The sequence below is a fragment of the Dioscorea cayenensis genome, chromosome 9 (assembly GCF_009730915.1).
Source record: "Dioscorea cayenensis subsp. rotundata cultivar TDr96_F1 chromosome 9, TDr96_F1_v2_PseudoChromosome.rev07_lg8_w22 25.fasta, whole genome shotgun sequence".
NCBI lineage: Eukaryota > Viridiplantae > Streptophyta > Magnoliopsida > Dioscoreales > Dioscoreaceae > Dioscorea > Dioscorea cayenensis.
This window is the reverse complement of record NC_052479.1, coordinates 17,824,749-17,849,877: the sequence shown is the minus strand read 5'-3', so window position 1 is coordinate 17,849,877 and position 25,129 is coordinate 17,824,749.

The following is a 25,129-nucleotide window of genomic DNA, read 5'->3' as shown; positions in this document are numbered from 1 at the left end:
TACAAATTTAAATGTTACTATAGTTAAAAGTCTACCTATACCAACAGATTAAAATCCTTCAGTAAATATCTTATATATAGTGACGGTTTTAAAGTATCGTCGGTAAAACCAGTCTATAGCTACGGAATGTAACTGTTACTATTGAGAAGCGTCAGTATATGGCAATTTTTTTGTAGTGAACCCAACAGCACAACTCCTCCATAGCTAGTCTTCTACAACTCTTCCATAGCCGATGCTTCAACAGAAAACTCCTCCAACTACTCACAGCAACCACTTTTCTTCATCACTATCCAAATATACTTCACCACATAACATCATGTTAACGGATCATGCAATGAGAATGCTTGAGCTAGATGAGAACGAAGATAGTGTGGATGCATGATAAGTGCTTGTGTGATATGAATGCGAAACATTCTTTCCTTATCTTGAGCATTACTTTTCTCGGGTTTTACATTAATATGTGTGTTTTTATGTTACTTTTATGCAGGTAGGGTTGTGAAACCAATTATGAAGGAAAGAAGCCAATGTGGATCACAATGCACCGATTTTGGAAGAAATCTTGCTAAGGTTCAAACGCGAAGATATAAGTCGGGTGCGAGATGCTAGAGTGTGTGCCAACCTCCCCGTATTTGAGTTTGCACAACCATTTGGAGGGGCACAAGGGCAGTCACACTCAATCATTCCGACTTATGCACATAGAAGAAGATCTCCATCAACTTATCCGTCATTGAAGAAGCAAAGCGATCAACGGCATAAACGTGTGCCCGTTTATGTTATCTCGATGAAAAGTGGATTCGGGAGGATTTTTTTTGGCAGAGTACTGTAGCAGTTGCTATTCACAGCCGCCCGAAAATGACAGTTTCAGAGAATCCACACGGCCGTGTGGAAATTCCACATGGGCGTGTGAAAAATCCACAGGCCCGATTCAGCCCCGATTTCAGCATTCTTTTCCCCATCTTTTCCCCAACTTGAGAGAGGGTTTTCGACTATGGTTTTGAGAGGTATTGGCTAAGGTTTTTGGGGAGGTTCTACGGGCTCCCGACATCGCTCATTCCTTAGGAAGAAGGTTGGTAGGGGAGCTCCGCCGAGGCGTATCCTATACCGGATTAGGGAATCCTTGGACGACGAGTAGAGGACTTTCCACAAGACCATTAACACGACTATCGACGGGGTTTCTTTATGGATTCATTACTTTTACATTCTATTTCTTTGATTGTACTTAGCTCCATGGAGAGCTAAACTTCTAGTGGGTACTTGGGTATTTGTGAACACTAGGATGTATTCGTTTCATTGAATCTCTTTATTATGCTTTCAATTAATTGATGTTTATTGTGAGTTCCAACCTTGAATGCTTGATTGTATGAACATTTCCCCTAGAGTGACACTAGGGTTGAGAGTTCTCGTTGGTAACCTTGTGAGTGAGTGACACACCACGAGCGTTAGACAAAGCTAGGTTGGAGAGGGTTGAGAGGCTGAGTCGAGAGGTACAGGAGCGTCCCCATTCCCCTCCGACATGATAGATTCTACCTCCGCTCCTCGAGTTCTTTGCGGCCATAATAGAGTGAATGGTCTAAGGGATGAACTTCCGCTGGGGCTTAGTTGCGCGTGCAACGGAGTGAAGCAATGAGGTGATCTTAGTATTTAGGGCTTAATTGTGGTTAGGGACCTTCCACCTGGACCAAAGGGTTAGGTCTATAATTAGGAAGAGATTTATCACTTGGAATCCCTAGAGCTCATTGCAACTCTATGCGAGTGCGAGGTTGAGAGGTTATCTAATCTCTCCTCCGGGACATGTATACAGTTAGGCATAGTTGACCTTAGATTTGGGACTTGTGATTAAGGATTTCCATGACTCACCATTGCATTGATTAGGAAGCATAATAGAGGGTTCTTGCACTTGAAACAATTATCCTAGGCGGAGCATTATCCGGGTACCCCATCTTTATCGATTGCCTTACCCCCTTCTTTACTTTTGCTCTCTTACTTGTTGTTTTTATTGTTGATAATTGAATTATTGTCACAGTTATCATCATTGATCTTTCACATAGGTAAGAATCGAATTAAGTATTTTTATTCCCTATTCCCTATGGATTCGATACCCGCTCATCCGGGATTATTACTTCGACAAACCCGTGCACTTGCGGGATATACGCAAGGGGACCTTGTCAATGCCCAGATCCAAGAGACTTATAGATGTCTGCTTTTAATTTTGGATTAAGTAGAATTTAAATTTTCTAATGTAAATTTACATGCATGGGAATACCTTCCCAATAGGGCCGAGTCACTCTTTTAATTCTTTGCTCGTAAGGCAAGCACTGAAGCTTCTTTGGCGAGGGCAAGACGATTATAGGGACGTCTCGTGGGAGATAAAGCCCCTCCCGACAGCGTAGAAATCATAAAAAAATATTTTAGTTGAAAAATATGATCAATTAAATTCATTCTATATATATGTTTAATAAATATTCGTAAATACTAGTCTAGAATTATATTAATTTATTTTCTTATGAAAACTTATTTTTACTTCAAATTATTTAGTGTGGTTAACAAATATCATATCATATTTTTATATTGGTATATAACTTCATTTGTGTAAGGAAAAAAAAAAGTAAATTTATGATGAATGTTACTAAAAAAAACCTCCAACATTATCTATTTTCATTGTTCGTAACCCTTTGGCGTGATGTGATCATCCCAAATAATAATAATAATAATAATAATAATATGAGAATATTTTTTGCTCTTAATTAATGTTGGTGGGGATGGTTCTTTGAGGAATAAAGAGGAAGAGATTAGAAAGAAAGTAGTGCACAAGTCTTCAAGGCGTGGGAAACACTTTCCTTTAGGCTTAATTCGCCTCTACCTAATTTCAAACCTTGGATGCAAAATGGATTGAATGACGAATTTCCTTCAGGATACAATGAAGACCCTTGAGTATGGTTTGCATTTCCAAACTCAAGCAAAGACAACAATGGCTTTTACAAACTGAAAGTTTGCTTCTATCTTTTGTGCACTCAAAGAACAAAGCAAATGAACTTGTGAGGAGTTTATTTGTCATTCAATTTCCTTGAATGATGGTAGGAGGTTATTTTTATAGGAATGAAGTGGTGCTTGGTAAAGAGACACACCACTTCAATAATGAGTGTCCTTTAAAAAGACACATCACTTCATTATACCACTTCAACAAAAAGACACATTATTTCATTAATGAGACACCGCTTCATTAAATAGACACACCACTTTACTAATAAGACACTATTTCATTAATTAGACATCTTTTCAAATAAAATAAAATAATCATTCATTAATTAATGAAATTACAAATGATAAACTCTCATTAGTTGTATTACAAGTGGTGTTTATTACATTAATATCTTTTCATTTTTAAAATCCTCTCACAATTAATTTATGAATTATAACTATTGTAAATGTTCATAATACCCTATTTATAAAAGAACATAAATATAAAATAAAAATAATGGAAATATCCTTTATTGTGAATAAATTATGCTCTAAATAAAAGTACAATTAGTTTTGTTAAAGTTTAAAAAATAAAATGACCAAAATACCCTTAGATAATGAGTTTTATTGTCATTTCCTATATAGTTTGGCTGGAAGTGCTATTTATACTGTTGCATATAATTTGAGAGGTTGTTTTGTAAATAATAATAAGGCGTGTGTTGTATTACTCAAGATTATTATATTTTATTATATTTTATTCTTCATAATACTGTTTTTTTTTAGGAAGTATTTGGATTAAATTATTTTGCATGGTTTCTTATTTCATTTCATTTCTTAATTCACATACTATAGTAGATTGTTAATTTATTTTGAAAAAAAATATGATATTAGTTTTAAATCCCAAAGTCTTCATAAATTCTCATGAGGTATTTAAATGTGTTTTATTAATATTTGAGGTAAATTAGATATTTTTTAAACCCATAAAATTTGTCTTTGTCAATGTTAAGTCTGAAGACGTAGATTGGCATTATATGACAAGTCGAGTGGTGACATGGCATGAGGATGATGACGTGGCTATAAATGACTCATCAAAAGAAAAGGTGACTAGGATGATGATGTGGCAAAGGATGAGGTCATGATATGTGATGAAGATATAGGTGGAGATTTTATGAAGATCAAGGTTGAAGACTTTATTTAATAGATATTCCTCTCAATACAATCATGTGATGATAAACTATTTTTGGTAAGTGCATCAAAACTATAGGATCTCTTCAAGAAAGGTAAGTTTTATTTTAGGTATGATTATCTATCTTTGGTAAGATCCGGGATGATTATTCATATCTTTGATAGAACTCCTTTTTAGAAAGATCTATTTGAAGAGAGAGGAATATTCTATTATTGACAAGAGTTCAAGATCATGAAGATTATATTAGAAAACACAAGTTAAACTTGGTATGAAGCTTTAGAAGACACAAGGTTTAGTTTGGTGTGAAGCTATTTGAAGACACAAACTAAATAATGTAAGAAGACATACCAAGGAGATTATCAAGACCATATTTAGCATCACTAATTCAAAAAAGATCCAAGAGCTATCTATGGCAGAACTTTTCATGGAGACTAGTCATATCAGGAGATTGATTGAGATTGCATAAGATATGATTAGAGATTTGGAGATCCAAGCATGGATGATTGAAGATCATGCTTGAAGATATTGAAGGCTAAACTTGGATGAAGATGAGATCAAGTTTAGTAACAATATTTCATGTGCCAAAAGAAGATCATTTGGGAAGACCAAACTTGGGTCAAGTTTGGAAAGAAGATCGGGAGATCTTCGGTGGTTATCTTTGGTGAGATGATCACGTGTGCCTTGGTGGGCATGTCCCTCGGGAGAGGGAGACCTACTAAAGTGACCTGAGGAAGGAAGCAGCTGCAGGTAGGAGGAGCTCGGCTCGAGTCAACTGCTACAAGACGGACTGAAGGAACCGGGAGGTTGAAGGTCGCAGATTCGGGTGCATCTAGCAAGAACTCAGTCATGTTCAGTAAGGTGGGCCTTGTTGCAACTGGGTGTTGCAACATCTAACTTTGAAAGGTGTCCAAGTTAGGGAGCCGTGGAGAATTCTAAAATAGGTAACTTTGTGGACGTCAGTGCGTCTATTTAAGAGATCCTGCTTGAAGATTTAGGATGACCCAACAGTGAGAGACTCTGGGGTGAGAGTTGAGAGTGTGGCAGGCAATCTTAAGAAGATATTCTTTGTATTGAGAGAGTGAGTGAGTGTTGTACTCCTTGTTCCTATACCTCTTTTAGTGGATTGTTTCTCCGGGCCTGGCCCCCTAGATGTAGACAAGGTTGTGCCGAACTGGGTTACCAATTTACTTGTCTTATTTATCTTGCTTTGATTGTGTGTGAGTGTTTGATTTTGAGTGAGTTTTTTAGTGAACTTAGCACATCACACCCCCACCGGAACCATCAGTCAGGTATAACCACATATTTAGTTAGGCAACATAACCAAAAGGCTATTTAAAACTAATTAAATAAAAAATTATAACACCAAACCAAAATGTTTTAAATGACATCAACAAAATTCTATATAGTTTTTAATGGGATAGTAGTGAAAATGTTTTAAATGCTACTAACAAATAATATGTTAACAGAATTTATGACATATTTTTAGTGACTAATTAATAATTAATATATTTTAAAATTTTAAAAAATATAATTGTTACTAAAAATTTTACTAACTATGAAAAATTTTGAGTAGTCTCTATTATAAATGTGAGGAACTTTAAAATATTTGGTTTTGTAATTTTTTTTTTATTTTAAAACAGCATCCAACTATACAAAGAATATTATAGTTGTTTTACATCGATTTTCCAGTATTTGTATGAATCAAACCAAGAATAATAAAAAAATGAAGTAAAAAAATTTAAATAAGAGAAACCCTTCTGTTAACGCTAAATATTTAATTGGTGAATAAAATTATTTTGAAATATGAGTATTCTACACAAATAAGATTACCTTCACTTGATTTACAATTATTTTCTTAAATCTATTTAGCTTTTTATATTGAGCTCCACCCATCGATTGGTATTAGTGATGATATAATTGTTTGAAAAAAAAATTGATTTTTAATTCTTCAAGGAGCTTTCTCAAGATAAAGTATCCCGCAATAATTTTATATTTTTTACAAATATATCATCTTTCAATCCTAATATAATTTTTATAGATTTAGGGTGAATATTTATTTATTTATTTTTAATTAATAATTCTTAAAATTTCTTGAATTGATCAAATAACTTTTATTTTTAATGAACATATTCAGTCAATTTCTTTTAATATGTCACTTTAGACATTTTTATTTTAAGAAGTACCTTATTTTTGAATTTTTAGTATTTTTTATTAAAAATATTTTTTATAAAATTAAATGCAGTGAAGATCTCTTTGCTCAGGTAAGATGTTTTATAGCTCTAAAACCACGTTTGTCCACCATTCACAATTCAAAAGAGACATGAATAGTATTTTCTTTTATGACCACAATTATTTGGGATAAATTGAAATAATTCAGGAATGAAATTTAAGTATTTTTGATTAATGAAAAATCTTATTATGGATTTTCATCAATTAAATAGTAGCTAAAATAAATAATTACAAACGACAATAAATAGTTTAAATTATGCTAAATATTTATTAGTTGTTGGTACTATTTGACATTAATTAATAATTATAAATTAATTCAAGTAGAGAAATGCTATTTCTTCCGAAGCGTTGGTCCAAAATTTTTGGCCGACTGACATGGATGCCTATGTGGCGTCCATGTCAGCATACTTTCTCTATCTTATGTTAAAGGGAAAAAAATGAGAAAATATTTTTATCTTCCCCAAATCGTCTTCTTCCCCACCGTCTCCTCTCCGAAACGAAGCCCTTCCTCGCCATCTCGATTGACGCCGTTGGCACACCATTGTCGACATTGCTACCGTCACTGTCGTCGCACACCATTGACGCCGCCGCATTCCACTCTTTCCCAAATCGTCTTCTTCCTCGCCGTCTCCCTCTCCGAAATGAAGCCCTTCCTCGCTATCTCGATTGACGCCGTCGGCACACCATTGTTGACGTGCTACCGTCACTCGCTCGTCGCAGACACCATCACGCGCCCGGGCATTCCACTCTTTCCGTGAGAACCAAGATCAGGGTTGAGACACAAATAGCTCTCTTCATTTTAGGGTTTTCATTTCTCAACCCCCTAAATCCTAGGTATTGCTACAATTAATGATCTCTATTCACTGACATCTTCTGATTGACTTGATTTTGTTGGATAGATTTGATTAGGGTTTATTTATATCGACGTATCTGCATGAGTATTTTGGTGAATTTTTGTGATTCTTGCTGTCGGTGGTGGTGAATAAGGTTAAGATGCTTGAGTTGCATGATTTATTTGAGGAAATTGCGCAATAAATGATTCGGGTTCTGGATAGGGTTTAGATGATAGGAGATCATAGAATTTTTTTCCATGATTTTGACTATGGATCTAGGTTTGTGATGATTTCTTACTGAATATTCTTATGCTTAGCAAGATCTGTGATGGTATTATGAAATTGCTTGAATCTCATCTCATCCTATCTTCCACTGCTGCAAAATCCATGGTTTTCTACCTCAAGATGAAGGGTGACTATCATAGGCTTAATAAAATTTCGACACGGGAAATGGATGTGATAGTATGAGCTGCTAGTTCATTCTCCGATATTTATCATCCTTTGTTCTCTATGCAGGTACCTTGCAATGTTTAAGAATGGAGAGAAAGGAGGCTGCAGAGAACACTCTCTTGGCATATAAGTCTGCGCAAGTAAGACTTCTATAGCTTTCCCATTTTGTTGAATTATGTCTTAAATCTTACTACTCATCCAGTAAGGCTTGGACTTGCTCTTAACTTCTTAGTCTTCTACTATGAGATTCTGAACTCTCCTGATCGGGCATGCAATCTTGCTAAGCAGGTTTATCACTTGTTTCCAATGCCTTATGCTATACATTTCTTTAGTTTTAATTGGCATCAAGCACTCTATCATCCTTCAATTTACTTGTTTTATATTTTTGTTTCTTTTATTTATTGTTCTTATTCATCTATTCTATAAAGAATTAATTATGAATTTTAATAAATCATAGCTAAGATGTAAGCTTGCAATGTATCTGCAAGAACTGTATTTATCAGAAAATTGATTTCATGAAACATGTTAGATTTCATGAAAATTGATTGCACATTTCATATAGGAAACATGTTATATGGGAAACACAATAGCAAGACCTTGAGAAATTTTTTGTATTTATCATGTTTATCAGAAACTGTATTTATCATGAAACATAAAAGTCAAATAGGAAACATGTTAGATTTCATGAAAATTGATTGCACTTTTCAAATAGCAAGACCTTGAGAAATTTATTGTAATGTGGCATTGCATTAACCGTATCATGGGTTGTCAAATTTTTATAAGATGTTTTGGATTATGGTGTTAATCCCATATTTGATCTATCTATTTAATGGGGAAATTTTTTTCTTGAAGGTTTTTGTTTCATGTGGAAGGGACTCACTAAAAATACAAAGAGTAGATATGACAGATCGGCATTGCATCTCCTCTGTTTGAGCTTACCGACTCGAGCCCATTCAAATTGAATTATGATTATGAATATGAATTGTTTGAGTTGATTTCAGTAATCGATATTGTGCTTTTGAAACGTGCAAAGTTGTAAATATTTATGTAGAGTTTTGATGATCGTCTCTTACATGTACAGGAAATAATTTCACCAATCTGATCTTGCACAGGGAATTGAAATGGAGGTAAGCAATCTGTTAAAAGATATTTTTCAACATTTATTGGGATCCAACTAATAAAATAATTGAACACAAACAACAACGTCAACAAAATGAATAACACAAACAACAACAAACAATATTAGACAGATACAACAACACAAGCCCTATATGCAACATGAATAACACAAAACAACAACAACAACAGCATGCGAATGAATAACACAGAACAACACAACGTTGCACACAAACTATTAGACGAGTATAACAACAACACAATCCTAATCGCCAAAATGAATAACATAAACAACACAAACAACAACAACAACAACACAAGCCCATCTCGCGAAAAATGAAAACATCTCCTCACACAATGAAAGGTCATCTAGAACATCCTCACACAACCATTGTTATTTCCCTGCAAAATCAAATAAGTTGTGAATGATTAACCTAAAAATCCATTAAACATTATCAGCTTATATGATTCAATGAGAACATCCTCACACCTGAATTAAAAATGGATATTGGCCCAAGAAGTTGAATTTGATTCATGACCTATTGAAGTAGATGTTCTAATTTCATTTGCAAGCATCTCTGCACTATCAATAGGTGTTGAATAGTTTGATGGTTGACCCTATCACATATAATTCAATTAAAAAAAATGTTTTCAATATTGTAATAAATAAAAATGCAATTGTAATAAATAAAAAGGTATTTCATATATTTTAAATACCTGTGATGAACTATAATTTCCTTCATTTTGCCAATTGAAGCCATAGACATCCACATTCATCACACTTGGGAAAAACTTGGAAGTCACCTAATGAGGGAAATTGTTATCCAATTTATTAAAACATCTCATGCAATACTATAATAAAAATAGATATAGAAGAGTAGAACAATACCACACTTTCTTGAGTGTGAATTTCAATTTGTGTATCATTTTGCATTTTTACATTTCCATTTGCTTGAGTTTTCTGAAAAAAAAAATATTAATTTTAGTTCAAAAAAGATTAAAACACTAAGAAAAATTATGTAAAGTATAAATACCTTTTTTTTATTTCTAATGATCATCTCTTCAACTTTTGACTTCTTCCTCTTCGATGGTGGCCGGCCTTTACTGTGCACTTTTAAAGGAGTTAGGAACTTTGAAGATGTTGCTTGGTGGTGATCATGATCGTTTTCTAACAACATTGGTGGCATAACTTGGTTAGAGTGACTCTCCCAATAATTTGCATTATCCATGAGCTTCTCTATTGCATGATCCACACACTTTATCAAGAAACTATATTTTTCAATGGATTCTACTCCAATTTCAGCAGCCTTAGAAAAATGCGAGCACAATTTATTATACCGCACTTTTTGCTCACTAATTTGTGAATCTTCATAACAATTCTTCACATAAGTATGCCGGCGTTTAATATCTTTTCTCCAACGGGATAAAATATATTGAGATGGAATCTCTTTGACATTCCTCTCAATAAAAACTTTGCATATATGCCTACAAACAATTCCTTTAAACTCAAATAAACGACATGTGCATTTAATATCAAACTCAAGCTCATTTTGATAAACAGTAAAACCCACTTGCCGTCTGACTCTTCCATCTTTTCCTTTTAAAATGTCTGTCATCTGAAATATATTACTTGCCCCGTCTGATCTGATAAATGTAAGATTGCAATATAGCATTTCTCTCAACTCATCTTGGAATAGCTTAAAAATTTCATTGGTATAGGCTTCTTGTAGTTGCTTCTCAAAGAAACAATCAGTTAGCACTTGAAAGCTTGAGTTAAAAGTAGCAAAGTCAGCCTTGTTTTCTTTCTCAATTTTACTTTTTAATGCATTGTCATACTGCTCCATAAATTGCTTTAAAGATGTTGTTGGTCCAACATAACCATCAAAGAAAGCATTTATGCTTTCACTTCTTTGGGTGGTAGACATTCCAGCCCAAAAAACACCTTTAACATATACAGGAGCCCAACAATGACGATTTGTATATAAAAAATTCAGCCATTCATTTTTCCCAATATTGTAATCTTTTATCATCTTCAACCAAATGTTTTCAAATTCTTAAATATCTATTGCCTCATAAACAATACTCTTCAAAATCTTCTTTATTGCCTTGTAATGGGTTAATCCTCCAAGCTTCTCTGGGATCTTCTTCATAATGTGCCAAAGACATAGTCGGTGATGAGAATTTGGAAAAACTGTCTTGATTGCACCCTGAATAGCCATACATTGATATGTAATTATTGCTTTTGGAGCCTTACCCAACAAGCATTCCAACCAAGTTTTAAACAACCAAATATAGGTTTGTGTATCTTCTTTCGGCAATAACCCGCATCCAAATAATATTGTTTGCCCATGATGGTTTACTCCAACAAAAGGAGCAAATGGCATATCATATTTATTTGTTAAATATGTTGTATCAAAAGATACAACGTTACCAAAAGCTTCATATGCTGCTATAGACCTTGCATCTGCCCAAAATACATTTCGTAACCGACCTTCTTCATCCATATCAACCAAATGAAAAAAATTAGAATTTCTCTGTTGCATGCGTGAGAAATAATTGCCAAGTGCCTCTGCATCTTCCACTCCAAGCCTGAATTGCCTTGCTTTTGCAATATAATTCCGACAATCTTTTTCAGTGTAGGTTAAATTTTCATATCCACCACTTTCAACGGCCAAGGAATGAAAGTTTTTACTTAAGCCTATACCTGCTTGGTCATTTAATTCAAGCATTTTTCTGACATATGCATCTATTTTTTTTTATTACACCTTTGGAAACGAGCCTTGTGCGGACTAAGTGCATGATTATGCTCCAAATTAACACTTGATATGGTAAAACACCCATTGTTACCAACAATAATATTTATTTTGGCTTCGCAATTTGTTTTAGTAGATAACCTTTGGTTGAAAACACTTGCAGTAGATATTCTTTTACCACCTCTTACACATGAAAGTGCATAATACTTTAATTTTCCATCATCTCCGACTTTTGTACTTTTTTTTTGCAATACCAAAACCTTCTTGCCGAGCATATTCAACATAGAGACTATAAACTTTTTCTTCAGAATTAAAAACCATTCCTGCCTTGGGAATAACCTTTTGAAGTAGTGGCCCTCAAACTCTACCATCTTCTCTTTCTCTTTGTCCGTTATTTCTGTGTTAGAAGATCCAACTTCTTTCCCATTCTTCATTTGTTCAGAGGATTGAAATTCCAACTCTACCATAATGTTCTTGATTTGGATCTATAATAAACAAGTAACAACTAAGAATAAATATAATGTAAACTACATGTGGTAAAAAAATGAAAGATATTTAAATTTATAACAAACAACATAAATTATCATTGAAATTATCATTACATGTTTCAAATCAAACAAAAAATGTTTCAAATCAAACAAAAAATTATAATTGAAAACCTATACTCACTGATTAGATTTGAAAATTTGTCTTTGTAATAGTTAAGGATAAGAATAAACTACAAAAAATAAAAGGAAAAAAATTATAGGTTCTACATCAGTTGAAGTTCCGAAGGAATCTCATAATCAATGCTAAAATGCTTAACATAATGAAATTAAAATGATGAAAAGAATTAGGTGAAACATGCACCATTAGCTAACTATAATAAGAACTAAAATGTTTGGGTTCAAATGATATGATAAGTAACACAGAGAGACGTTATTTTCAGAAAGAATATTCTTCCTCTAGGTTTCTCAAGGGCATCTTTCACAGGTCTGCAAGATATTCTACAATTCTTGCATAAGAGTAATGCAACAACTACAAATCAAATAAAACATAAGAAACAAAATAATAATCAAGACCCAGCATGCCATACATGCGATTTGTCAAACATCAGACATAATTATTCATCAAAAGACCATATATAGACTCTCCTCTTCTGATTGCAATTCACACTACTAAGCAAATAAAAGAGCATGAGCCCCACTTTACACCATACATAGACTCTCCTCGTCTGATCAAAAACAAAAAAAAAAATGAAAAAGATAGATCTAAAGCATGATGCAATAACAAAAATCAAATACTGAAATTGAAGATTAAAGAGTGGCATGAACATCAACCACAAGAGAAAAACACAACAACATTCCATCTATGCAAGCTAAGAAACATTTTTGGAAATTATTTATTTACGATCAAGATAGGAACAAACAAAAAAATAAAGATATAAATGTATGTATACCAGCTAACACCGCAAACTTTAGAGATTCACGACGGTGGCGACGTCGGCAGTGGTGTGCAAGTAGCGTCAGGCGAGACGGTGAGGAAGAGCTTCGCGACGGCGACGGTGTGCGGGTGGCGGCAGCCGAGAAGATGAGGAAAGGCTTCACGGCGGTGACGGTAGTGACGTCGACAGTGGTGTGCCGGCGGCGTCAATCGAGATGGCGCGGAAGAGCTTCGTTTCGGAGAGGGAGACAGCGAGGAAGAAGATGATTTGGGAAAGAGTGGAGTGCCGGCGGCGTCAATGGTGTGCGACGACAGTGACGGTAGCAACATCGACAATAGTGTGCCGACGGCGTCAATCGAGATGGCGAGGAAGGGCTTCGTTTGGGAGAGAGAGACGGTGAGTAAGAAGACGATTTGGGTAAGATAAAAATATTTTCTCGTTTTTTTCTCTTTAACATAAGAGAGAGAAAGTATGCTGATGTGGATGCCACATCGGCATCCACGTCAGTCGGCCAAAATTTCGGATCAACGTTTCCGAAGAAATAGCATTTCTCTTTTGTTAGTTCATTTACTTAAAGAAGTGCATTGATTTTTCCCAACTTTCCTTATTCGAATATTTATTATACAAATGAAAACCAAATTTAATTGAACTTCAATAGGTTGAAGGTAAGAGAAATGAATGCAAAATTTTATAAAACCAACTATAAATTTTATGGAAAATATCATCACTTATAAAATAACTATATTGTCATTATCATTTTAAAAATATATATTTCAAAGTGTAATATTTATATTATTTAGAAAAATATTTTTTTGTATACAACTCTCAAAACAAGCATTTGTATGTATATTAAATAAATAAATAAATTGGATTTGCATCTTTGAAATTCTTGTATATATATGCATATAAAGAGAAAGAGGAAGAAAAAAAAAACTAGTGAAGCGGAGATGAAAGGAAGAGCTAAGAAGATCATTTAATAAACAAAATCAAGTTTAAGTTATGATAATGAAAACATGCTAAATTGAATTATTTTATCAAAACTATATGAAGACAGATTGTTGTCGTAATATAATCAGAAAATACTAAAAATAAAGTGAATTTTAAGTAAGATTAATTAACTAACCTCGGAGCTTATATTTTGTATTAATTAAATTGGTCTTCTCTAATATAACAATTTAAGTATTTTGTTTCCAAATGATTTATTTATTTTTACAAAATTAGAACAATAATTAGACCATTACTAATAACAGATCATTTGCATCCAAAATACATTATCAAGCAAATAGTTTTTAATTTATCCATTTCACAAAATGGCACTCGTTTTGAGAGTTATTTATAATAATGATGATTGTGAATAGTTAAAACAAGTTTGACACCACACTTTTTTATTTTTTTTATTTTATTTTTCCCAATAGGTAACAAGCACTCCAAACTTGAGGGGTTTACACTCATTTTGGTTAGATTGTATTGGCTTATAGATAAATTTCAAATGTTATTTTGAATATAAAAATAATTTTCTAAATAATCTTACATCTACACAGTTAACTATTTCCTAATAATTGCATCTACACAATTAACTAATAACAGTAGGAAAAAAAATCTGTTATTACTAAGAACACCCTCATAGAGATGACTCTTCATGTCTATACGAGAGGATATTTGGAAAACAATCTTCAATAATATTTGAGCATGGAGCCATACATATTTGATTTAATTAGCATATGTTCTTTTAACCCATTGAAAAAAAAAAATCAGAAATTTATAACATATTTTATATCCAATATTTCCCTTCAGGCTTTTGAAATATTATATATATTTTAATTATGTAAAGAGTATTTAAAAAACACTGATTTAGCCAAAACGGTGATCAAATTACTGTTTTTGCCCAAATCTACTAAAAAGGGTAAATCCTTTACGGTTTTCATTGGTTTTTGATTTTTTTTTATACAATTTTTTATTTTAACCCTTCAAATGTTTTTAATTATATTTTTACTTTTTATAGTTTTTAATATAATATTTTTACATTTTAGCCTCCGAAATACAAACGGCCAAATCTACACTTTTTAGAACTTGTGCCCCTATCATGACGGTCAAACTTGTAACTATTAAAAATTATGTGATCTATCAATAAAACTTATAAAGGTCAAAAGTACTATAATTAAAATATGGGCTTTTCCTTATTTGACTTCCATTTTTTTTAATATTGTTAAAATGGCCTTAGGACTCTCACATCAATATGCTGACTAGGCCCCTTCATCTCTTTTATAATTATTTAAATAACTTATTTGTGGCTTTTTACCCAATTTTTAAAAAATTATTCAAATAGAAAACATTATTTGAAATTAGAATTATTATTATTAATTATTAAAATGATCATTATTTTAAATTATTTTCTTAATATTTTGATAATTGATATTTTCTATTTTAGTTATTTAATTATTTTATTAATATTTAAAATAATTGTCACTCTAATAATATACAAAATTATTTTTATTATTTCAATAAATGAACTTCAAGAGTATAAAAAATTTCCAAATTTTTTATTCAATTTAGAATGATGAACCAATGAAGATAGCTTTTTCTACTATATTGCTAGATTTGTAGATTTATATCCCTAGTTCACTATATTAAAATGTGTTATTTAAAGTAATATAATAATTCCAATAAACAATGATGATAGCAATTAGCTTTTGGAATTAGGTCGCCAATAATGAAGTAAAAACCATAAAAAATTTACCATGTCTACAATGGTGCAGTTGATATTTTATTTCCCTCTCAACTCAATAGTCAAGTTTTCAAATCTTAGATTGGTTTATCCACATTTTTTTTAGAGATAGAAAAAGCACCGTACAAGAAATATGTTCTTCAATATAAAATGATAACAACATCATTAATTGTACACATTTTAATAATTTTTGTTTGTTAATCAATTTTGCTTCATATAATACTTCATAAACAATTAACAAACATTACTTGTGGTTGAGTATGTTAATACTATTAATTTATTTGGGTAGGAAAATTGGCCTAAAGATACTTTTGAAGGTTAGTTAGTTTGTCAGATGCTAGATCAAGGTTTTTATCATTCTTACTATAATATACATTTTCCTTAAGTAAGTTATGCAATTAGTACTGCTTTATCATTTGAAGGTAAGTGAGCTTTAGCTTTATTCTCATGTGTGCTTCATGCTTATATACATTAGTTAATCTGTCATTATAAAATACGAATTATAAACAACAAAAACAGAAAAGTAGTTCAAACAAATTATATTTTCTTTAGTTGCATATGAACTATTTCATAGTTGTAGATTCTGTTTTTGCTTGCAATGAGATTCACTCATACAAAGCATAAGTAGATGTAGTACAACTATTTCATGGGAAGTTTGCAATGTTGGACTAGGAATAGATAAAACTATATCAAACAGCGACCTACCATCTGTAGCTTGTTAGTTTAAATCTAATTTAGATTTAAATTATCTTTGTTATAATTTAAAATTAAACAGATTTAAATAACTATAGTGGTCCATAACATTACCATTTGAATCCTATATTAATCCTAATAGGTATTTTGGATAATAATTTATTTTAAAATTTAAAGTTGAGTTAATCCTTTGATTAAAAAGACTATATATAGACTAGCACTAGGGGTCCTTGATCTAATGTTCTTGTGAACACCCACCTCCATCAACGGAGAGAACAAAAAGATTAGAAGAGTCATTGGTTTCTTCAAATGTAGATCTTAGTCCCTTTGTTTGTCATGTCTAATTTGCTATGGCGCAAAATAACTGATCCTGCTTCTATTATTATATTTAGTTTTATCAACATATTAGATGATCTCTAATATTTATGATTTGACATATTTGGATGCTTAAATGTTGTATGCGATACTCTGATTAATTTCTAACAGTTGGTACCATAACCCTATTCTTGACCTTTGCCTAGCATAGATCATTATTTTTATGATCGTATTTGACAATCTATTTTAATTGATAGATATTTTATGATATAATCATTAGTTGTAATCATGATGTTTTATTCTTTATGATTATATTTGGTTATTATTTTAGTTTATATATTGGATATGAACACATGATTATTTTAAATTTTTGCAAATAGCTTTGCATAGAGGGAGTTGCATGGGGTGTAGGGCTCCAAACTCTAGGCCATGCGAAGGGAGTGCCTGGCATAACCCAACTGCGGTTGACCATATGTGTAGTTAGGTTGCAATCCTGATTTGATTTGATTTATTTGATTTATTTATTCTTTGTTTTGAATAAAATTGAATAAAATAAATTGGAGGCTATATTTGCAAATTATTAATTTTGAGAGTATTCTAGTATGATTACTCTCATTAAATTGAAATAAATTAGAGGGTGTCTTTTTTTATTTTTATTTTTCGGATTATTAATATTTGCATAAATACGTTAGGGTGTTTTTGCATTTTGACCCTTATATATACATGCAAGGTTATAATTTTGTAATTAAAGGGTATTTTTACTTGTTGACCATTGTCAATTTATTAAAAATTAGATAGTATTTTATTGTATTTACTCTTGATAATTTATTAGTGTGCATTCGCATGTTAACTCTATCTAATTATTTATTTTTATGAGTTTTTGTTGGTGTGAATTTTTCATATATTAAGTGGATTGATTATAATTAGTATAATTAATTGTTTTATTTGTATTGAATTTGTTCATGCATATTGTTATATGTCACATGATCGTATAAATTTGTTGATCTGGAAGTGTCATAGTAACCATGATAATGTACATTATACATTAACACTTTATAAGATCACATTAAGGTTTAATGACATATATTGTGATTAGTTATAATTAAAAAGTACCATGTTTACAACAAAGATTAGTTTATGTTGTTGAGCTTCACTTGTATATAAAAGTTACTCAGTCGTGGATCATATAATTTTTCATTGATTATGGAGTTACCACAACACCTATAATTATGGATCAATTATGCATAAATGTTCTATGAATCCACATCTCGATTGAATGATATAAATTCCTATTAATAATAATTAATAGGTAGTATTTAGTTTGTATTAGAAATATGGTTTATATTTTGTAGTTGTTAAATCTTTTATTTATGCACAAGGTCTGTCATGTCGCAGATACTAGTTTTTGATTGACTCTAGATCGCCACAATATCTATGATCATGAAAACCATACATTAAGTTTCTACATGATCACGCATTTAGATTAATGACATGTGGAGATGTTTTATTTGTATTAAATTGGTTGGTACTTTTTATGCACAATTATTAAACCTTGTTTTATACATGAGTTGGATGTCATATGATCATGTGTATTCAACTAATTGTGGACTTGCCACCACCCACGCATTATGTAAAAATCATATATTAAGAGTTTATATATGATCAAATTTAGATTAAATCGACATAAATTGTGATTAATCATGATTAATATAATTTATTACATTCTTGCCATGTTTTACTATATTTTTCATGGTTAATATGGTAAAATAATGAATAATTCTTATTTCTAAAGTTGGCTAAAGGTATTCAAAAATTTTAATTATTTATGAGTTTTATCAAGGATAATTAATTATGAGTTAATATAATAATTTTGTCCAACGAGATTTTTATATATATATCATGATTAATTAGGACAAAATAGTTAATTGTTATATTTTAAGTGCCTCATATGTATTCGTAAATTTAGCTATTTATTAGTTTTATTATGTGACAAGTTGTGATTAATTTGCATGATTGATGTAATCACTTTTATTCTCATAAGAATTTTATTATATTTGCATTAATTAAATCGATAAAATAATGGATAATTTTTATCTCTTAAATTGCCCACATGCATGAAGAAATTTTAATTATCCATTAGTTTTTATCAATAAAAATGAATCTATTAGTGTTTATGTCTTCACCCCAGGCAGATTATAAACAACACTTGATTCATGTTTTAGGTATGCCTTCCATTGATAAGCATACTGATTTGTTTTCTTACCTCAATATCTATTTTATAAGTTCGATTATTTTATTTGATAAAGCATTTTTAGTTTTCAAAGGTTTTCATATGATTATTGGAATGTTCTCAATTTAAGAGATCATAACTATATAGTGTGAAAAGATGAATTATTCTCTATTAAAGTATATGGGTAATGTTTACACTATTATATTCTTTGAACTACATGTTGTTTTGGACACTAGTATTTGCAGAGGGCAGTGATTTGGTATAAATATTATGAGTGATGATTACTTGAGAATAATATCTAAAATCACATATCTACTGGGTATGCATAGTTCAATTGTTGAGTGTGAACATATTAAGAATTCTATAAAGACTATTAATTTTTAATTTGGATCTTTTGGATAAGCTCTTTCTAGTATACTAATATTAGAGTTATCATTAATAAATCACCATTAATAAACATTTAAAATAGCACATCATTAAGAAGGATAGTGGCTCATTTGAATCTCTTGAGGTTAAGTTAATATAAGTTTCTTATGTATCTTTCCACAAAGAACTTTCTTATTATTATTTTTAAAATCTTCTATCTATATATAAAGGTAAAAGGCTAATCATCGTCTATTTGACCATGTGTGTTTATAAGAAAAGGAGTTTGATAATAGAGAAGTAGTGAAAAGTGCATAAATAAAGAATAAAGGGCAATGCCTATTAAAAGTTAAGAATAACAAAGAATTATATGTGTTTCTTTACGGTAAATTGAGACATAAGGAAGAAAGATTATTCTAAATATAGGGTGTATCGTTAATCTCATATATATGTTATAAATGAAATTCTTGTATATTGTGGCATTAGAGATAAGGATAATCCTCCATAAAGATAATTAAAGATTATAGAGTAGTTGATACTACATTGATTTTATAAACCTTTGAATTTTTGTATGGATTACATAAAGAGAAGAGTAAAGTCAATAAAGGAAGTAAAATGCTAAGAGGAATTGAATTTGCAAAAACTTGGTTTTGAAACATATGTACGATTGAATATCTCTCATAAGGTTAATAATCCATATGAGAGAAAAATTGATTACCTAAAAGTCTATGGGTTATAGAGTTTATTGTGTGATTTATATCTATTACAAATGCGAGTGGACAAATGTAAATTGTTTTGTTGGCTGATCAATAGGAGGTGTGATCAACCTATCAAGTTTTGGGGAAGATCATGTAATTGCTATAAATAACACCCATCAAATTGAGATGAATATTTAATAACTTCTATTAGGATCTAAGTCATGATCTAGTGATCATCCGCCATAAGTTGTTGACTAAATTGTTAGAAACAAACTCTTCTAAGGTTATGGTGGTGCAACTTTAAACATATAAACTAGAATAAGTATTTGGATTATATTGTGTATCTCGTAATTTTGAGGCCAAATGTAACTTGAAAATTTTCAAAAGTTTTAATTGTCATAAATCAAAGTTCTTGTAAAAAGCCATAAAGTATAAGATTGATTCTATAGCATGTAATAGTATTTGAGATCTCGCTATATAAGTTAGAAACCATTTGAGTTTTTGAAAGATAAATGGACTCATATAATCAAATAGTAAGTGATACAAGATAATACTATTTTATGAAGGATTTTAATTACTTATTTAAACAAAAATAGATTATATGAGAGATTTTTCTAAATTTTCTATTGGTTTTTCAAGTTATTATAGCATTTGTTACTCCATTTTAACTTAGGTGTGAAAATTGATCCTTTTAATGAAGATTTTGTAAAAAGAGGTATATGACCTCTACAATTCCTTTTTATGAAAGGTAAGTTTTTGGATAAGTACAGTTTAACAAATCTACAAAAATGACTAAAGTAAGTCTTCCGTTGATGGTATTTGAAATTTCATCATTTTATTTCTTCATTTAGTCTTGTAAAGAATAATGTAGAATCATAGTGTATAATGAGGTTAATGGAGCAAATATATATTTATAGTCATATTTATGGATAATATCATATATTGTTGGTGCATAAGGTGAAGTAATTACTCTCTAAGAATTTTTAATTTAAAATGATATAATTAAGGTGTCTAATGTCACGACATTAAGATCATAAAGTGTTATTTTGAGGCATTATAGTTTTGTCCTCAAGAAATCTATATCAATAAAGTTTGTGAGAGATTTTCGGATTAAAATTTCTTTATCTAATACATAGTTCATTATTAATAGTGAGATTCTTTGAAAGAGAGCAATAGAAAAACATTTCATACTGCTTAAGTTTGAGAACCCTATGTGTGTTCAAATTTGTTGAAAGTTATGAGTGTTGCGAGTTGTTATTGGAATGTTATGAAGATATCATTATAATCTTTTAGATTAAGTGAGAAAACCATAAAAGAAAGTGGATGATATACTTGTAAGGAACTATGACTACATGCTTATGTTTATCAACTTTGATATTGTTGATTACTCGGATTAAGATTTTGTTGGCCTTGTTGATCTTCTCAAATTAACATTCAGTTACCTCTGATTGTTGTCAATAGAGCTATTATGGTATTTCGTCTTTTTTTGAGTGTGTAGACTTGATTTGAGGTTCAAGCTTAGTTGTTGGTCAGTTGGTTACCCGAGACCTGCTTTGGGTGTGTCGAGTCATTCTTTGATTCATGTTGTGGTAGGCGTGCATGTATGCCTCACCCTCTAGGCTAAGTTTGATGAGTGAATCACATGATCACTCTCTTTGGGTCGCATGTGTCGTGGAGTCGCTACAGGACGTAGATCTCGGGCTAGACCCAATTGGGCCACTATGGACCGTGAGCCTCGTCCGCTAGCGCACACCCGCACAATTCCCGTGGAGGTGCACCTAGCCCCTTTTAAGGGCCTTTTGGCCTTCTTTTGGCAGTCCTTTATCACTCTCTTTGGTCCTATCTTCCTCCACCTTCTTCCTCTTCACTTGAGCTATCTATGGAACATGAAGAGGAGGTTTCTAGCTTAGCTCTTGCAAGTTTTTGAGCCTTGAATCCATTCTTTGCTCTAGGTAATCTCTCCTTCCTTTTTCTATTGTTGGATGACTAAGCTTTAGTGGTTAGATTGAAAGGTTAACCTTGATGCTCCTTCTTGTTTATTGTTAGGCTTGTCATTACAACCTTGGAGCTTATGATCCATCCTTGGTGATCATCTGCATCTTTGAGGTAAGCTTCACTTTTGGTTTGCCTTTGTTGTTAAAGAATGATGAATCTTGAGTTGGGTGTTGGTTCATCATTGGCCTTTCTTGTTGATCATTGCTTTGAGAAGTAAAGTGTTTAATTTTAGATTGTTGTTGCTTCTTGAATTGTTGTATCCATGATCCTTGGCTTTGTTAGGTTCTTTTGTTACTATAGAATTACATGAGTTCGGCAAGCTTTGAGTGATTCTTTGAATTTTTGGTTTAGAGTGAAGCCTCAAAAACATTAGGAGTTTATTGAAAATCTTGGAGCCTAGCTTTGAGCTAACCTAGGGTTGGTTTAGGGTTATTCGTTATTGAAACCTAGAGTTTCATTTGTTTAGTTGGTTTTGTTTAGTTGGTTTTGTTTAATGTTTGTTGTTGCATGTGTGTGATTGTTTAGGCTAGAAGGTGACAACTCACCTAGAGGCTGGGAGCAGGCGGAAGATTAGAGCATCGGAGAATTGTAAATTGCCAAAGTTGTGAGTGGGTTATGTTGTTGCACATTTCTAAAGAGAATTTGATTCCAATGTCTGTTTTATTTGATTTGATATTTATTCGTGTTTCTATTGTACTTAATATGAGTTGTTGGTTGTTTTGAGAAGAACTTCTTTGTTACTAATTTATACCAGGAAACCCTTGATATTTGATGAAAATTTTCATGCTCCATGATCGATTTGAAAATGAATTACTGCCTTACTAATTCATACTGAGAAGGTTGACGTTTGATTGTAAATGTTATGTTTATACTTATATTCGTGGTGAATTAATTTGTGAGGCTTTGATTATTTTGTCATGCTTCTAGCATGGATGATTATGGAATGATGTGGATTTTTGATATTTGATTGTTATCCTAGTTATGGACTATGTGTTGAGATGCATGTATTGCATTGTTTTGCATGGTGGTATTCTACCCGTAGTAGGCGGTCTTCACTGGCCCTAACTCTGCTGCGAGGCCATGATAGAGTGGCTGATCTTTGTTTGACTAATTCAAGAGGGAGTGTAGGACCCTGATTGGATAATCATCGGAAGAGCCAGAGTCACCACACAGTGAATTGATGGGTCAATGTCAAGGGCATGATTACCTTTGATGACTTTTTGAACCTAGCCACTACAAATATGAAGGTTTGAAGGGTTTTCTAGACCATTGGGGGTAGTAATGTAAATTTGTGATTTGAGAAATAATTTATGCTTCTATGCTTATAACTTTGAAACGTGATATTTTTGTGAGTGTTGGGAACTTTTATTCGATCATGTGGAGATTTCTATATTCTTTTTGAGGTTTCCATATTTGTATTTTCTTTATACTTAGCAAAGCTTTCGAGGCTTTTCCCTACACTTGTGAAAAACCTATACTTTGGCTTTGATTATTCGAGTTTACTACTTTGTTGTTGTTTGTTGTTATTGGAAAATTACACTCGAAACACTTAGTCTTGTTTTTATATTCTTTTAGTCATGTGCTAATCCACTCACTGAGTATTTTAGGTTGCCCACCCTCTCTCTCTTCCCTTTAGATTTCAAGTTCTAAAGGCGATGCGTGAGTGGAGTGCTGGTCATGGCTTGTAGTTTTCCTCTTCCTTTATCTATGGTCTAGTGTATTTATATCTCTTAACATACTTGCATTGTGATAGCATCTCATGGATCCATTAGCACTATTGGGTTTTGAAAATTAAGTATAATTGGCTAATTCATAGGTCAACTGAGATGTATGATGTCTTATGTTAACTTTTGATTTTTCTCTCACTTTGTTGTCAAGTGTGTAGCTTCCTATGTCTATTTTTGTACCTCGTGAGTATTGGATATTTCGCTTGTGATTTTTATATTTAGGATTGTGAGAATTTCATGTTTGGTCGCCCCATGCGGTTACTCGAGGGTTGAGTCGTGAGTATACTCTCCTGGGTTGTCACGGCGATTGTCACATCCCTACTGGGCCCATGGGTCGGGGCATAACAACTATCTTTTGAAGAAACAAATTTCTTTTGGTTGCTATTTCTCCTAAGTATAATTACCAAAATAGTTCCTGTACTTTTCTCTCTCTTCCTTTTGGTCCCTTTCTGTAAATGCTCCCTACTGGTCCCTCTACTTTTTGAAAAATGTGCTCACTTGCTTAGTTAAAAGTGCTCAACCGGGGTCCCTCTATTTTAAAAAATGTGCCCATTTAGAGGGACTCAGTAGGGCATTATCTAAAAAGTAGAGGGACCGTTCGGAGAATTTTTAACCAAGTGGGCACATTTTCAAAGTAGAGGATTTGTCGGGGCATTTTGAGTAGAGGACCAAAAAGTGAAGAGAGAGAAAAAGTAGAGAGGACCAACTAGGGTATTATACCTTTCTTCTATTGATGCCGGAGTATATCGGATAATGTTTGTTGGCTATATACTTGAAGAGTTTCATGTTTTGGGCTAAGATAGAGAATTTTTATGACAAGGCGATTAAATTTGATAATTCAGTTATCATGTTTGGGCTAAGATAGAGAATTTTTAAAATGGACTACTATGTGAATTATCAGCTATGATTTAGAGCTTTTTTTTTTTTCAAATTTATTTCTACAGCAACTGATTAGAGATGGAAAGTTCTATTGAAAAATCTCTTTTGCATCTAGATTCACTTTTGATTATTCAATGACCAGCTTACTAGTCATAATTATATCTTAACTAAATAATTACTAAGAAATTTATTTCATAACTATTTTCAAAATTACTTATACTTAATTTTATGGACATAATTCATGTGCAATACAAGTTCTTCTATTTCCTTATGTATGTTAAATTTTATAATAATTTTAGAAATAAAAATAGCTGACACAATCTTTCACTTTAATAATGACGTTGTTACTTTGACAATCACTCATGCTTATTTGTTAAAGTAAGTAACTAATTTTACCGCGTTAGATTCAACCATAAAATAGTATATTGTACAAAATACTCATGTGGAGAAGCAATCATAAGCTCAAATGGTGCCGTTATGACTGCAAATGATAAAAATTAAGGATAGAAAAAGATTATAGAAGCATGATTTTTGCTAAATTTGGTTTTATGAGCAA